Source organism: Engystomops pustulosus, chromosome 4, assembly GCF_040894005.1.
Source record: "Engystomops pustulosus chromosome 4, aEngPut4.maternal, whole genome shotgun sequence".
In the NCBI taxonomy this organism is placed as follows: Eukaryota; Metazoa; Chordata; class Amphibia; order Anura; family Leptodactylidae; genus Engystomops; species Engystomops pustulosus.
In genome coordinates, this window is record NC_092414.1 from 70,864,559 (window position 1) to 70,882,017 (window position 17,459).

At 39.6% G+C, this 17,459-nt stretch overlaps 1 long non-coding RNA gene across 1 annotated transcript; it reads left to right on the forward strand.

The window, feature by feature from the left end:
- The first annotated feature begins 336 nt into the window (after nucleotides 1–336).
- On the forward strand, nucleotides 337–15,221 carry LOC140129001 (uncharacterized). Its single transcript, XR_011855243.1, has 2 exons — nucleotides 337–455; nucleotides 12,729–15,221. It is a non-coding gene; the product is annotated as an uncharacterized lncRNA (long non-coding RNA).
- Nucleotides 15,222–17,459: the final 2,238 nt, after the last annotated feature.

The window sequence follows — 17,459 nt, forward strand, 5'->3', positions numbered from 1 at the left end:
TCTGTTTCTTTCTGTTGTGTCCCTCCCCCCACCGCTCTGTTTCACCCCCCCCCCCCTTCTCTTTCAACCCTAATGATTCCCACATGGTTCTTGGTATCTCAGCCAAGCCTCCTAGCATTGTCTGAAAACTCCAAATTTAGAAGAAATATGAAAATTGTCAAACAGTCAGTCCTTAGTGGGTAAAACTGAAAACCTCCTAAACTGTCACAGGTCAAAGCAAGAAAAGGAGGGGGTGTCACGTGAGAACACCCCCAACCAATGGCATCCCACAACAGCCTGACAGATGTGCCTTATAACAGCCTGGCCTCTCTTCCCTCCAGCTCATATAAGGTAAAAGAAAAAAGGTCCTTTCCCCCAGATGGTTAGAAACTAGTGCAGGAAAGCCCTCATCTCTTACACAGAATCATGCTTATGCAACCCAGGGGGATCAAAATCTCAAGATTGCCTTGGAGGAGGTAAGTCATGATTTCCTTAACTTGTACCAGAGAACCTGTCCAGTGCACTAGGAGGACAGCCTATAGTTATCATTACACAATGCATTCAATTGTTTCACTTTTTTTGCAGTATGCTAGAACAACATTGTAAATACGTTTAATTGATGTTTTTTTAATAGAATGTTTAATGATAGGACTCTAAAGAAATATGTAAGTATACTGCCCCATCAATCATCCTGTAAAGCAGCTGATGAAAAATCTTTTTCCATATAGAGATCGGCCAATGAGTAGAGACCAGTAGGGACTACCTTTGCAGGAGTGCGGTGTATTGGTACTCATGTGCAACAATAATGTAGCTTCTATGGATGTTCTGAGTAAATGTGTTTACGTGCAGGTCTAAATAAGTCTCGTATTATATAAACTAAAATTACTTAAACGACAAAAGTGAAAACTTATAAGTATCTTACAGTGTATTATATTAAATCTCTTATAATCTTCTTTTATAGTCATCCATAACCTAGTCCTATCACCATCTCTCTTAGTCATCTATAGCCTCATCTGTCATTTCTTATAGTCAACTTGAATCAATTCTCTCATTTTCACCGAATATAAATTCATCCATGACCTATCCGCATATTCATCTGCCAGTCATCTTTCACCTATTATCACTGACATCTCTCATATTCCATAATAATCTATAACCTAGCCTGATGTTTCATTGAATTTTTTATAGTCATCTCTTATAGTAAACTAAAACCAAGTCTCATAGTCATCTGTCATAATCATCTATAACCTGGTCCCATAGTCATCTATCACCTGCAGCCAAATATAGTCATTTCTCAAAGATAAATATAATGTAGTCTTATAGTCATCTCTTATAATCAACACAGTCCTTTATTATTCTCATTGTTATCTCTCATAATTTTCTATAACCTAGTCTTATCGCAATTTCTTATTCTCACATATAAACTGGTCACTAGTTCTTAGGATCATTGATAACATCTGAAAGAAACTCTAGAAAAAAAAAACTATATTCTCTGCTCCCTTATAGTATTCTCACAGGTTCTTATTTCCTTTTTTGACTTTTTACTGCAAAATTTCTTTCTTGCTTCCCAAACATTGTCCTAAACTCCAGCCTCACGACAGCCCCTTAGCTGCAGCTGTCTGCTATTCATGTAGTGCTTGTGTTTATATCTGGAGTCCTCAAAGTATGTGAAGACGTCTTTATAACTTATATTCAGCATACAGAACGCAAAGAGCTTGAATGTTCTTTAAAAACGAAATAATCTCAATTTAGTTGGGAATGAGTGACATTGAAGGATGCTTCATAGACATCTGCATTCTCTATTTCTAGGGAAGTATTTGTCTGTGTTACATTGTTATCAATCTATTCACAACTCGTTTAAAGCTGAATCAAGAAAATATTAATTTTGCTGCTGCAAGTTTATTTCCTTGGCAATTGATTCAAAGATATAAAGTTTAGGGGCCCCAGCTACAGGTTTTGTAATTTTTTGGATGCAGAGTGTCCATAGACAAGTAACAATGAACGTTCATAGAATTGTGGGTTTTGCTGTTTTATACATTAATATTGCCATAAGAAAATTAGCATTATTTATACACTCCTTGTGAGTGAGCATTATCATATTTCCTCTACTGTAATTTATGGAGAATTACACAATGACATTCATGACAGACCAGATAAGCCTGAATGCATTTCCTCAAAGTGAGTGGGACTTTCTCTAGGCATGTGTGACCTGCCAAACCTTGCAGCAACTTCCTGTCAGGAACGGGACATAGTCTTGGCAGCAAATAGGCTAGGCAGCTGCTCCAGATGTGACCACTTTAACCGCTGGAAAAACCCTGAGGCTCTCACCATCATGCTTAGACTGGCTAGGTTTACTGATTTCCCCAACACATTATAATCCTAATCCTCTGAGTGGCAAAGAGTGTGTGTGTTCTAGGGAACCAAGCTCAAGCACAGTATAGTACCGGGAACATTGACTTTTGAGTAACCGATGATATAGCCGGTCTGTTTATCTAACTACCCATCTATTGCATGGTTTTCATTCATATTCAGCATATAGATATTTGATTTCTTATTCAGTGCAGACATCTCATCTGAAATCCTACAGAGGTACTTTTCTATTCTGGAATACTCATATTCCTTAGTTATGAATTCTTAATAATAAATATGCATTTTATCGTTTGTTGGTCAACTTATCTCATATACTACTAGTTTAAATGAATGTCCATATCTGCTTTTTTTTTAAAAACAAACAGTGCCGTAACTGTCCATTGGTCAGGTCTGGTATTGCAGCTCTATTCAATTTTTAGGAAACCTACCATCAGGAATACACTGCGTTATTCCTGATGGTAGATTCCTTTCTGTCTTCAAAGCCCTGTACTGTCTTTATATAAACTTGTTCCCTATGAAACTAAATAAAAACTTTATCTTATTTTATGTAAATGAACTTTACAGACTATTGGGGCTACTCCACACCCCAGAACCAACAGCACTCTTCAGCTCTTCTACCAGTGCCCACACATCTGCAATGACTTTTGACTCGCTGGAGCTCCAGAGAAGAGCAGAACGTTACTGCGCATGAGTGGGCATGGGCTGAAGAGCTGCAGAGCACTGGGGGACACCCCAGGAACTGAGACTACAGGGGCGTGGAGTAGCCTTAGCTCCCGGTGCTAGGCTACTAAAACATAACATTTTTATAAAGTTAGTTATGGGGAAAAGATTAGATAGAGACAGTGTAGGGATCAAAGAACCAAGTAATCTTGGAATTCACCATAAAACATCATTTTTTGTCAGTGTTTAAAACGAAACCACGCCATAGCCATCAAGCTAGCTGTCGCTTGCGGCATCTATAAACTGCCCCCCCGCGCACCCACCCCTGATGGCTATGGTGTGGTTACTTTTCTAACGCTGAGTAAAAGCGAAGGTTTGATTTTTTCTTTCTTTGATCCATGCAACTCTGCAACTCATTATACACAGTTGAGCACCACCACTGCATCACACATTGTTCCATTGACTGTAACGGAAATAAACTTTCTCCGGTGGTATCCCGACCCTGAGACAGGTAGTGCCCTTGGTATTTTCTTTCCTATGGACAAAGACAGTGTTGGGCTTAGAAGAGAGAAGGCAATCTACTATTAGGAATACCTCAGTTAGTGTGTTCCTAATGGTAGGATTCCTTTAACGGCTTTATTTTGCTTATAATCAATGGGCAGCAAGGAAGGAACAAAAAAATATTTATTGTACTCACCCCTTCCTCCACCACTGTTTTCACTGCTAGTCACTGCTACTACTTTGTTACTTGGCCTGGCTGATGTCAGCCAATCACACGTCTCAATACATCAGTCATTTGATGTTTGTGCCAAGGTCACCGCTGGCTGTAGCATTGACTAGGCCCAAAGGAAACAGAAAGAGTGAAGAGAAGTGAGCACATTGTTTGCTTTTTAATATTTGCCTTTATAGATTGATTACCTTGCTTTTCTCATTGTATCTAATTGGACTGCAGCTTGCATATTCTAAGTGTTGTTTATATAAATGAGAACTGGTTGAAAAGGATGACTACACTACATTTGCACAAATTTTCATAAATCTACAACCTTGTCTCTGTCTAAGATTCTTCCAACTCATAGGGTGGATCAAGATATTAGGTAACTTACCAATATACATCAGGTAAAAGTTGTGCACTTCTTTCTTGAAATGTAAAGTCAAGCCCCTGCTTCAGAAATGTCTTTTACTGCAGCAGCCATTCCTGCTTATAATATGGCGGCAGATAGATGGTCATATGATCCTGTCTGTTCATGACCTATTTACCTTTCAGGACCTCAAGATTCTATTCATGAATACTGTCATAAGGTCCTGGAAGGTAGATTGGTGCTTAGGATTACATGACCCCTCCTCCTGGTGCCATTTTATGGGTAGGAATGTAGGCTAATGTGGTAAAACACACTTCTTGACTTTACATTAGGGGCTTGACTTTACATTTCAGGAAATTGGTATACTTTTAAGAGATGTAAATTAATAAGTTACCCTAATATCCTTTACCACACACCTTACAAAAACAAAATAGCCGGTTGATCCAGCACCATCAAAGCTGGATCAATCTGCTATTTTGTCGCATTGCTTACTCCAGTCTGAGGAGTGTTCTACTCTGAAATACTGGTGAGCTGGACTTTTTTGCAATAAATTTCTGTACCTTACTTAAACACATTTAAGACTCTCCTGTGGTCATGCAGAACACAGAAGTATTGTCCTTCACATTTGTATTAGTGGCTTCTGTCACAGATGCCACAGAAAATCCTAGAAGTAAAAGTGAAAAGGTTTTCTCTTTGGTCAGTTAAAATGACTGATAGAAGACCAACAAACCTCAAACAGTTCATGGAAACATTTGGGCTCCATAGATGCCCCTCATTTTAAGCATACTCCCACTAACACAGAGCAGACCAACTTTGGGCATAAATGCTCCGTCTTAACGAGACGATAGTAAACAGGTCCTACCTGGCAGAGATTGTATGTGGAGCTACTAAGAGGCTGGAACCTCTTAGTAGATACCAGCGCCAGAGCGCCAATATGGGGGTATTAAACGCCAGTAGGTGTAAAACACCAGTATTGGTAAATTCCTCCTATAGTCTTGGTCATTCCCGAGTTTACTGACCAAATTTAAAACCCTTTGTGTTCAGTTGGGTCTTAAGTTCTAAAATAGTATACAATATACTACATACTACATTCAGGGACATGTTGGGAATCCTCCAGAGAAGCACAAAGAAGACAGCCATAAGACTCATTTTCATATAGGGTTTGGTTATGAGCCAGCTTAACTACATACATGTCTGGTTAAGCTGAGACTATTTGTAAGACAAAACTAGTTGATCCTATAAAGAGAAAAGTATAAATGTAAATATTTAGACCTCTTTAGTGTTTTAGGTCCATTCCTAGTTTTGCCTTACAAATACTGACGCCAAAAATGGAGGCGAGCATTGCCACTTGATAATAATGGTAAATTCCAATGCTGCTCCATTCATTTGAATTAGGCTACATTCACACGATGTGTGCCCACTGTACCGTAGTACGGCGGGCACACGTCGGCACAGGGGAGAGGAGGAGAAGGTGAGCGCTGCTCACCCCTGCCCCTCTCCCATAGCAATATATGGAGCATGGCACCGTATTCCCGGGTAAGATAGGACATGACCTATCTTTCTCCCGGCTACGGAACGGGCACCGTATGACGTTGTGCGCCCATTGCCGCTATAGGGGAGGTATATATGGCGTATATATGTCAGTCGTATATATGTCCCCCAATTGGCAGGGTGAATGTAGCCTTAGGCTTATAAAAACCCACACAATTAGGGAGATTTATCAGAAGTCTTTGAGGTAAAACTGTTCTAGTTTATAAAATGAAAGCTGAGCTCTGATTGGTTTCCATGTGCAACTGGAACAGTGTTACTTCAGACATTTCTGATAAATCTCCCCCATAATGATTTCATCATTAAAATAATGAAGCATCATTGCTGCCATTTGTGATGGCCGATAAATGAATGCCGTTATATATGTAAATCTAGCATGAGATAAAAGGGTTTGTCCAGAGGTTTAAAAACATGGCTGTTTTCTTCCAGCTCCTCTCCTGACCATATGTAGTGCGTGGTATTGCTGCTCAACTCCATTCATCTCTATACAACTGAGCTGCAATACTGCCATCAACCATGTCAGGTGTGACCTGTTATTGGAAGAAAGCCGCCATCTTTTTAAACTGCCAGACAACCACTATAACATCATCCAAACAAAACACATCAAATATAGATGGGGTGTCCCCACTTTCCCCTTGCACATTGAATTTCATGAGGAAAGTTCCTTTATTCTCAGTGGATACCCACATCTTTGTGTCTGGGGAGTTTTCAAAGATTACATAGTAAATGCTTTGGCACAATATAACATACATCCCATGTTCTCACAAAATTCAAGTTTGGGGTCTGTGGTTTGGATTACTCCATCACTTCCTGTTGCTCTCTGCATTGACCCTCCATTCCACAACATGTGAAGTGTCCTCTCTCACATGCTCCCTGACCCCTCATGTCTTTTCAGTTGTTTTTATCCCATCAAGAATGTTACTTCTAAACAGAACCATGAAGAGTCTGTGTCACACGCTCCCCATTTCCTTTACCAACTAATTAACCCCATGATTGTTTTGTAATGTAATGCAGTTATATTTTCCACCATAGAGTACATGCATCAATAAGTGCTCCTGGGCACTACCAGACAGGGACAGTGACTACCTATAAATGTGTGAGGTCATCAGTTCCAAATGGGGCCTGTGTTTTAGCATTATTTAATGACTATATAGGCAGGGTCATCTGTGGGGAGCAAGACAGGAGTATCAAACATAACAGTATAAAAGATCTACAGATGAACATAGAGGCTTGAGCTTGTATTTGGAGTCATCATGAACCTTGTTAGTTGATGGAATAGGGGTATGAGAACATTTATTTAGTCTGAGAAGGGGCATATTCTGTAATTCCTAAATATAGCAAATGCCATATTTACTTTTAATATAAAACATTCTATTCATTTCAATGGTATGTGATACAATAAATGTTATTTTACTACATAATATAAGCAATAGAGAACTGTCTCACCTATACACTGTCAGGTATAATAATACAAGCGTTGAACTTTACTTCATCCTCTAGCTATTGGTGATATAGGAATCGAGGATCATTGTAACTAAATCCCTTAATGCAACAGTCTGAAATATTTCCCAAGTCATAACAAACTGCATAAGATGCAGTGCACATCACTGCTGAGACTTCTGTGCGGGTATACTTCCATGACAAATTCCTTATGAAGACTCTGATGTATACTGCGGTACTCTATAGATAAATGTTACCCATAGGATTTTATGTAAAATGAACACATTTTCCAGAGATCCCCCTGTATAGAATGACATGGTCCAACATGCATATCTATAAATGGAAGTATGCCTACCCCATGGGTGCTAAAAGCACACTTATTTGCCATCTATCAGGTGTTTGGAGCTTTACAGAGATATTTGATACATATTGCAGATGATGTACTCGTATAATATTTACTTCACATTTATTCATTTCTTTATGTCAAGTACAAGGTATAAGTTGTGCTGTATATTGGGGAACTATGTCATAAAGTATGTAATAAACTGTATATAAAGTAACAACACTATTTCCAGAACCAATTTTAGTGGTAGCCTTCATTTATGTACAAGAAGCTGCGATATTTTAAAGGAAATCTACCATCAGGATGAAGGACTGTAAACCAAGCTCACGTACATACTGGTGTGCGCCCCCTCTGGCAGGATCTACTCTTTTTTTAGCTTCTTATGTCCCTGTTTTTACAGAAAAAGTGCTATAAACAATATGCAAAAGAGCCTGAGGGCCCAACAGCCTTATTTGCATAATTATTAAAGCCTTTTTTAATAAAAATCAAGGACATAAGAAGCTAAAAGAAGTGCTGATACTGCCAGAGGGAGCACACACCAGCATGTAAGTGTGCTTGGTTTACAATCCTTCATCCTGGTGGTAGATTTCCTCTAAGCTGCTTTGTCGTGTGGACACTTTGGTGGTGAATCAGCTTCCCCTCTGTCTAGCTGTTAAATGGAGGAAACAATGTAGTTAACAGTTTTTTTTAAACTGATCCACAAAATATCTGAAGGCACAAAATCTATATTTCAGTCTTCTTGTATAGCTGATAATATGCTAAAAAAAACGTTAATCACAACTTTCCCTTCCATCATAACCATCTAAAGTAGGATCTTATGCACTATATAAGTTTCGAGGTAGCCGCATAAGCAGCAGCTAGCTCAAAACCGCCAGAGAAGGTGCTTGGTCACCGAGCAGTGAGCACACACACCCGCCATGACCTAACCATGTGACCACACCGCAAAGTATAGCACATTCCTATTCCTGACCATTTTTGTGGTGCTGCCACCCGCTTTCCATGGAGATGGGAGGGTTAAGGAGTGCTTACCCTCCCAATCTTGCCCAGGTGAAAACGTAATGTTTTTGCACTGGTTCGTGCGCATAAGGCCTTACTCACAAATGGAAGGAGCCCACAAACCGCTAACTGTATCTCTATAAATCAACTTCTCAGACTCCTGTGAGGTTAACTGCAGTCTGAGCAGCAAAAATGTACTTTTTCAGCGGAGTTATGACATAAAGGTCAGGGTTAGATAGTAGAGTAAGCACAATGACATATACTACACAATACCTCAACAGGTATCTGACACCAATACAGCCAGATGTATAAAAATATATGATCCCAAAAGCTATAAATCATTTATTTCTATAAATCATATCTATAAATATCCAGATAACCTACAGTCAGATGCTTGAGGCTATACTAGTAGCTCATACCTGTCTCACATTTTTGATTTATCCCCCCCCCAAAAAGTCCACACAAGAAAACTGGAAAAAAGAAATAGCTTGTGCCCCTAACAGACTGGCTCAGTGCCGGAGGGGGATTTAAAGTGTTTGAAGCATCAAGAAACTACCTCTGACCATAAAAGGAAGAGATATTTTTCTTCAGTCCGGATCATGGAAAAAGAAAAGGCTATTTTTAGTTAGAGGTCTGGCGGCATCAGAGGAGCTGCATAGTGTGATAATGATCTAGAGCCAGTGCATGACACTTTAATACACTCATATACATCAAGAAAGTATACTAACGTCATTGAGGGATCACAGGACTTCTACAATGGAAGATCTCACTGGAAAGAGCATTATTTAATGAACGCAGTATTCAGACTACTCTATGGAAGAGTAGATTATATAGAAATATAGAAATATGTAATAATATCCACCATGACTTATAATTATTAAGTGTAACCAAACCAAACTAGACAGTTTATGCAAATTTTATTTCCGTAAGACAAACGTATAAATTCATTTTTAACGTAACACATCAGAAGCACTGGAAATTCTCATGTAGATATTTTATGTACTGCTTATGTACTGATTTCCTTTAAAGTCACTTGAAGGCTCCATTGATCTCTGAAATCTACAAGGAAATATGCACATAACATACAGTTTTAATCGCAGGCTGAAGCAAATTTACTTGTGGATTTTAATGCAAATGATTCTTACGTATGCATTTTTTCTGCTTTGACTTCCTATTGATGTAATACATTCACTATTATTTAGACTGGGCCTATATTCCAGTAGTCCCCTTCCATGGTGCCCGCAAAGATACACATTATTCCATGCTAGCCTACAGATGCCTGAAATCTTGTTTTATACTAGTGTATTAACATATACAGTATGTAGACATATATGATGGTTTAGCTACCCGTTTTAAATCTCAAATTTACACATATTTTTATGTTTTATATTATAAACTACAGTTAAGTCTCTAGAATAGCCTGCCTCAGGAGATCTTCAAAGAAGGTCTAGATGCCTTTTTACACCAAAATAACATTGACTGTTATATTATATAGAATTGTGTTCTCTTACATCCCTTCCCCATTTCATCTCTTCCCTTTAGTTGAACTTGGACTTTTTTTTATTTAAGCCGTACTAACCATTTAACTATGGCCTCATACACACGAACAGATGCTAGCCCACGACACAGCCAGGATGAGCATCCAGCCGGGTGCAGGAAGGTGGAGAGGTGAGAGCTCCTCAACCCTCCCCTCTCCATAGAAAGACTAGCTGGAGCCTTAATATGGCAAAATATAGGACATGTCACAACGTGTGCTCATCGTGTTGTACCCAGGTGCCATAGACGTCGATAGCTGCGATACCTGCGTAAAGATAATTTCCCAAAAATGTAGTCATCTGATCCGTTAGAAACAAGATAGCTGGATATGACCACCACTGCTGAGGTGATTGCACAAAGAAGATGGTCACTGAAGCCAAGTGGTCGGGCAGGCATCAATAGCACATTTCCGACCACTGCTGGAAGAGTGCATGGGGTGGTTGTATCCAAGGACAGCTATATCATTTCTAAGGGACAACATGGCTACATTTATGGGAAATTATCTTCAAACAGGTTAGTTTATTTAACATGCAATTGAAGAAATGTTTATATATGGCAGATAAATTAATTCAAATGTGTACACCCAGAATACCCCTTTAAGTCAGTTCTTGGGTATGTTTACTCTAGGGAGATCTAAGGCATGTTGTAAAGAATTGTGGGAAATAGTAACGTGATGTGACAGCAGCAGGGTTTAATGTCTCAGTTAATGTGGTAGCTGAATCTAATGATGATCCGTTTCCCCAGAGGGAGAGCAGACAGGAACCAGCTGTTGCCCATCTGCTTGGAGATTTTTCCTCAAAACTTTAAAAATAAAGATGCATGAGATTCAGCCTTTTCTCTGCCCCCACCCCACCTTTATCCAATACAAGCAATGTCCAAGGGGTCAAACCTCCAGGAAAACACTCATTATCCCTAGAGACAAGATTTGGACAACCTCCAGGTTTCAGAGGGAACCTAATTTAATGTCAACAAGGCAATAAAGCCGGATCTGGTCACTCCTACAAATACCCCTCATATCACAAAACAGTTTGGCCCTGTTCGATTTTCAGGACTTAGATGATGCATATAGAGCTGCCTATATAGATGTCTTAGAAATCACTAAATCAGACCCAGTAGAGCGCTTCCAATTCTTGGAGCAGATGTGATGAGAGAAGCCAGCTATCCAACAAAGAATGTTCTCTTGATTCCTTCCAGATCCAGACGAGGCACAATCTTTAGATCACTACTCAGCCAGGGACAATGCATATGTGTAATTATATTCTTATTTACAATGGAAATACACAGTTTTTACCCTTAGGCTTGTTACACAGGAACATGTGCAGCCTGTGTATACATGCCATGAGGTGGCAGGATCCCACAGGTTGCACACAGAGCAGTAGACGGGAGTCCCTCTATTATATTTTTATATAATACAAGGATGTTCCCAATGCTGGTTAAACAGCCGCGCCACAACTGTATTAACTATTACAGCGTGGCTGTGCGGCCTGCAGATTGAACGTCCCTGCATTATATAGAAATATAATGCAGGGACTCCCGTCCACTGCTCTGTGTGCAGCCCGTGGGATCCTGCCACCATATGGCACGATTACACAGTCTACATGCGTTTGTGTGTAATCAGCCATACACTGTGAAAGTTTAATTCACTGTAGTCTTTCTATATATTGGGTTATCTATAAAAAGTCTCTCCATTTGAGGGACCCATTTCTATAATGTTGTATTTCATGACATATTAATAGGGCTCTGAGAAGAATGCCTTATAATCAGATTGTTGTTGTGAGTTCCGTTATTCTAATCTAGTCTAATAATAATCAGTTATGATCCACATTATAAATATCCGGTGAGCTGGGCACCTGACACATGTTTTACAGCTGAATTAAACACCGCTATGGTGTGCTCTCCAGATACAAACAATGGGTTGTGGTCCATTGTTTGAACCCCATGTGTCACAGGGACACTCACATACCAATGACCGCAATAAAGACTGCCTGGGCAGGAATAGGGCCTGCTCTGGGTTATGAAGCTTGGGAAGTTGGCTAATGTTTCTGGTAATGGAAACTGTAGTAGTGTTTATGAACCTATAGAAACATATGGTGATGGCAAATACACAGGCAGAAAAAAAACACAGATGTGTGTATGGAGCCTAACAGTATTCCCGCTCAGCCACTACAAGTGAACACAGATTTGCACTACAGTACATACATCATGTTTGGTTTCCATATTTGATATCCTATACATATAAAGATAGTAAGAAGGTCAATGACCTAGGTTATAGAAGAGTAGCATTGGATTGAACTTCTTTTTCTCTTTAACCAATAGGCCATTGGAGTTTTAGTTTTATCACTTTAGTTTTTGTTACACAGAGTGATCTATAATGCCAGAGGATTGTGTTTAAGTTATGATAGGGATTATAACATTCATATTGAATACCATGAATTTGATTAGTAAAGCATTTGCCGTCGCTTTTCATCTTGCATCATGTATAGAGCAGATTATCTTGTCACCAAATAAGCTGTAATAGGGCAGACCTTTATTACTTCCATCTTAATGATGTAATTTGGAACTGATTCATTTAGGTTTAAACAGAGATGCCCTTTGACTCAAGCTTATTAAGGGTTGTTTAAGGACTGGATGGAGAAGGGCTGCTCTAGATCAATGGCATCATTCACATTAAACCTGCACATCATAGCATTGCCCACAGCCCACATCCTTTTCAAACCATCTTCTTACAAGAGACTAATTGTACTTAGATTATGCAATTTATCCTCTTTTTTTTGCAGGCATGAATCCAGATTACGTCCCCAGCAATGATGGAGGTGGTACAAAGAAACAGCCATACAAGAACAATTAAAAGGATGAGACGTGGGTTTGGCCCAGACGAAATATAGCATTCCAGTCTTATGGCAAGAGGGAGGCCAGGTGAGGAGTATGAAGATTGGGAGGGGGGATTCTTGCATTTGGCTTTTATGGCCTTGAATTATTTCCAAAACCTTTTCCAAACCTCATATTAACAGCTGGCCAGAGGGAGAGGAAATACCGTGCACAGTTGTATATAAACGTATCTGTCATATAGAGCAGCCAATTTAACTCTAAGCAAGTACAAAGTGCCAAGAGCAGATATTGTTCTTTCTAAACTGTTCAGAATATTAATACTTTAATGCTTAATAGTATATCATAATTTCATCATTATTTAATGGAATAGTGGGGAATAGAGAAGCATTTTTTAACTGTTCTGAAATCAGAGGAGCACCACTTGTTGAAGATGGAAAAGAGTTGGAGGAGGCGATGAAAGGTTAACTTTAAAGCTAAAAGAATCAGTATAAACAATGGTTAAAATACGGGTTAATAACCAGTGGCGTAACTAGAAGCTGATGGGCCCCAGTGCAAAGTCTGTGCCAGGCCCCCGACTATAATGTATGGTTTATAGTAATAGTCTTTTCATTTTGGAAAGTGACACCATAAGGGCCCCCTAAACCTCTTGGTCCCTGGTGCGATCGCAACCTCTGCACCCCCTCAAGTTAAGCCTCTGTTAATAACTGTCTGCACAATTCTTTTTTATAGATTTTTCAGGTTCCATGTCCTGTCAGCTTTCAGGTTCCATGTCCTGGAGGGGCCGTGCAGACATTAATGTATACACCCCCTCTCTATGATAGGCAGTCCCATATCACTGGTTGGAGGGGTGTAATAAAGACATCCGCACACACCCCCAACCATGATTTTGAAATGGTTATGATGGGGGGGGGGCATGCATACAGTAATTACTTCACAGCCCCCTCCTACCGCTGGAAGCCAGCAGGACATGGGACATCACAGGAAGTCCTGAGTCCTGCTTCCCTGGGAACATGAGACTTTGTCTGGATATGCATATAATACTAGCACTGTTAAAGTTTTCTATAAATGGCCAACCTCTTTACGCACAAGTATCCTACCCAAGCAAATTCACTAAGAGGCACATGTTTCTTTGGACTATCAACAATTAGACAGAAAATTGTCCTACTACTAGTTTAACATACCTTTTTTATCTTGGTGGCAGTATCCTAATGATCACCAGAAAATAACGTCAGGCCTCCAGGACTGATGTCATATGGCTCTCTTTCTCTCTCTCCTTACCAGCAAAGGAGGTCTGGCAGAGGGTTATCCTGGTCATGTTATGAATGCTGACAGTAATGATTGGATGACCACATTTTATGTGAAGTGCACAGATTGAGGTTATTTTCAACCCATGAACTGCTTGACATGAGCGTATATGCAACAATGTGGATATAACCACCATGGTTTGGCTTGTGACCTGTTGTATACTAATACATGTCATCTTTTGTTTCCAGTATGAATAAAATATGAGTAATGATAATATTCATGTTTGCTACTCCAGATTGTCCAGTGTCTTCCAGCCCGAGGTGCAGTGCTGCATCTCTGGTCAGTTGTGAGTCTGAGATGAAGCACTGTAGCTCGGGAAGGCGGAAATCTGCTACCCTGAAGAAAAGGACTGAAAAATGACAGAAGAAAACATTTTTAATGGTGCAGGAAATCTACTCAAGAAACGTATACATCTCGTGTATAGCACAAACTAACTGCTTATTCCAGCTAACTGGCCAGAAGATTGTTTATAGAAGACCTCCGTCTGCCATTAATCTTTTCCCAGTTGTTTATAGGTCATCTCTGTCGTGAACAGATATTTGTGCCACAGCTGGAGTCTATGTTCAGTTCTTGCTCCCGGGAGGTGAAGCTGAAATGTGTTGTCAGGAAGATGCATAAGTCACCTTTGGAACCTAGTCCTCACGGTCCAGTTTTCCCAGGAATCCCTTGGGTGCTGAGGTGGGGATTCCTGGAAATACTGTTCTTGGGGTCTAGGGTTTTCAGCCAGAAACATCAACATCTTCATCAAAATGATTCCAAAGCAGGTGCTTGTATCCACAGGGTTGCTATTGTATTGCGGTTACATGGCTTTTTTTGATACACGTGTTTCTCTGTGTTCTGTTTAGGCATAACTACATACAGTAGAAACAGTATCCTTATGCAGGAGCAAGGAAGAGGCTGCAACTATTACGCTCTTAGTAATAAGGTTCAATGTAGTATCTTGTAGTTGGATTGTTGCCATTGACCAAAAGACCATGCCTTGTTGGGTTTAGTAATGGTGAATTCTTAGCTATAGATTTATATTTATACTTAGATTTCTAATTTAATATATCTAAGCATTTAGGTTATTTCCTTCTTTTTATGTTTTGCTATGGATCATTCTCCTTTGGTTAATCAATAAAAAGTATCTAAAAGAAGTTGTTTATTTCTGTCTATGATTTTTTAGGAATTAATACATACATAATCTATCACAAACAATTTATTTCTTGTTGGGATTCAAGTAGATAAGTAGATATAAGTTCAATCCATATAAAAGTAAAAAAGTCTTTATTCCATGCTGCGTTAAAAATACATAGCCATCGTGAAGGTTAAAAAGATGAGAGCGGGTGACGCTTTTTTGAGCCCAATGTGGCTCTTAGTCATATTAGTCGTACAGCAGGTATCATTTTCATTAAACTTCAAGGAAATCTTAGGCTTCTCAGGCTGTTACACTTCCTTAATAGAGACTAGGTGGTTTGGGACACTAAATCAGTTACTGGTCCTTGTGGGCCTTTGGTTTAGTGTTACAAATTGCCCTGTTACACCTCTGTCTGTGGCCACTATAAAAAGAAAATAAACTTTTATACCTACCTAAAGATGAGATCAATGAGGCCCATATGACTAATCTCTGGTGCTCTCTGTGCCTGTGTGGTGAGTCAATGAAGCCAGTAGTACAACCTGCAGAACATATGCAGTTAAGCTGGGTTTACTGCTTCGACACTGGGAGCTCCATATTGAGGTAAACATATATGTTTGTTCTTTTTATTTAGTGTCCCGAATGATACAGACAGATTTGGGACCCTAATCCACCAGTGGTGGTTTAGTGTCCCAAATTGCCCAGACAGATTCCATTTAATAACAATTCTGGAGTATCTTTAAATGAGGAGTCTATAATGTGACATTCTTCTGATGACCCACTTGGAAATTTTTATGGTAAAACCATCTCCAAAAAACATTCTGACAATGTCCAGGCAGTTCAGACAGAAAAGGCTTAATCACCACTGTAGCAGTCATAACAGCTATAACCGGGCCCAAGGTATCAGAAGGGCCTAGACAGCAAGACTAGTCAGCACACATAATGGTGATTGAAGGATGCACAGTATGTACTGTATTCATTGCTTCCTCCACAGTGCTCTTCTTCTGGTATGATCATCTACAAGTCAACACCGTAGGTACCATATTACTGTTCTGACACATGAAGTATCCTTGAGGTGGCAAACATGTAGGTGCCAGATAGCACTGGTGCTTGCTAAATAGAAGGTTAAACAGCTGTGCTAAATAATGCTGGTTAGACACCTCGCATTAGACAATGCCCAAATACACTATAACACTCAATAGTTAAGGAATCAATTTAGGTAGCATCTCTTTTGAGTTCATGGATTCGATAGAACACAAGAAGGCTCTTATTTAATATCAAAAAGTGATTACAAACAAATGGATTTACATACAAAGGGTAACATAAAATAATACAATGCAAACATATCAGTTTGGTAAAATAATAGGGGTAAAAACAGAAGTTAGTACATTGCGTGACATTAGAAGTCTGGTGCTTGGGGAAGAAGAAATAAGTGATCAATCTTTCCAGTAGACATCCCCAAGGAATAATAATTTACTATGGTTCCACTTCCACCTAAGTAGGATTCCAAATTCCACTCTAGCCCCCCTGCCTGCTAAGACATGAGGTCACAAGGTAAGAGTTCTCCTTCAGGAGAGTTTGCCAATTAAGTCCGCCTACAGGAGTGAGGAGACTTAAAGCCATAGTTGCTCCACTAGGGAATTCTGGGAAGTATGCAAATACGTTTTCCAACGTGTTAAATGGAAAATAATACCTTCTTTTGCTACCTTGAAAGGCAGCCCCCTTAATATCAAGTATGACCTACAAGAAGTCTGATGTGTGATTAAGTCAAACTAGTATATCTATTCCAGAAGGAACAGACAAGAGATGCTACCATATCTGTAACTAAAGAATTAAGGATCTGGTGTCCAGTCTGTCAGACCATTACATTGACTATTGGGATACCATTGTTTTCCCATACAGGTTCATGATGTCACTCAGTCTTCACTCATAAGCATGTTACCACAATACTACACCAACCACCAAGTCAATCATCAGCTGATGTATCTATGCAGTCAGTAACCAGACTCCTTAGTATGACTATCATTATAAGGTAGGGGAAGTATATTTAGCAGTGCTTGTAAATGTGGCTGATCGATTACATTCACATAAATATAATGAAGCTGGAGCTGCTGGCACAACCACTCCCCAATATATGGTGCTGCCCCTGGTAAACATCGAAACGTGGAAAAGGGGGCATTCACTGTGTCTAGAAGAAGAGCCGGGAATATCCTGCTGGAGGAAGCTAGAATATTTCAATAGGGTCATGGATGTCTTTCTT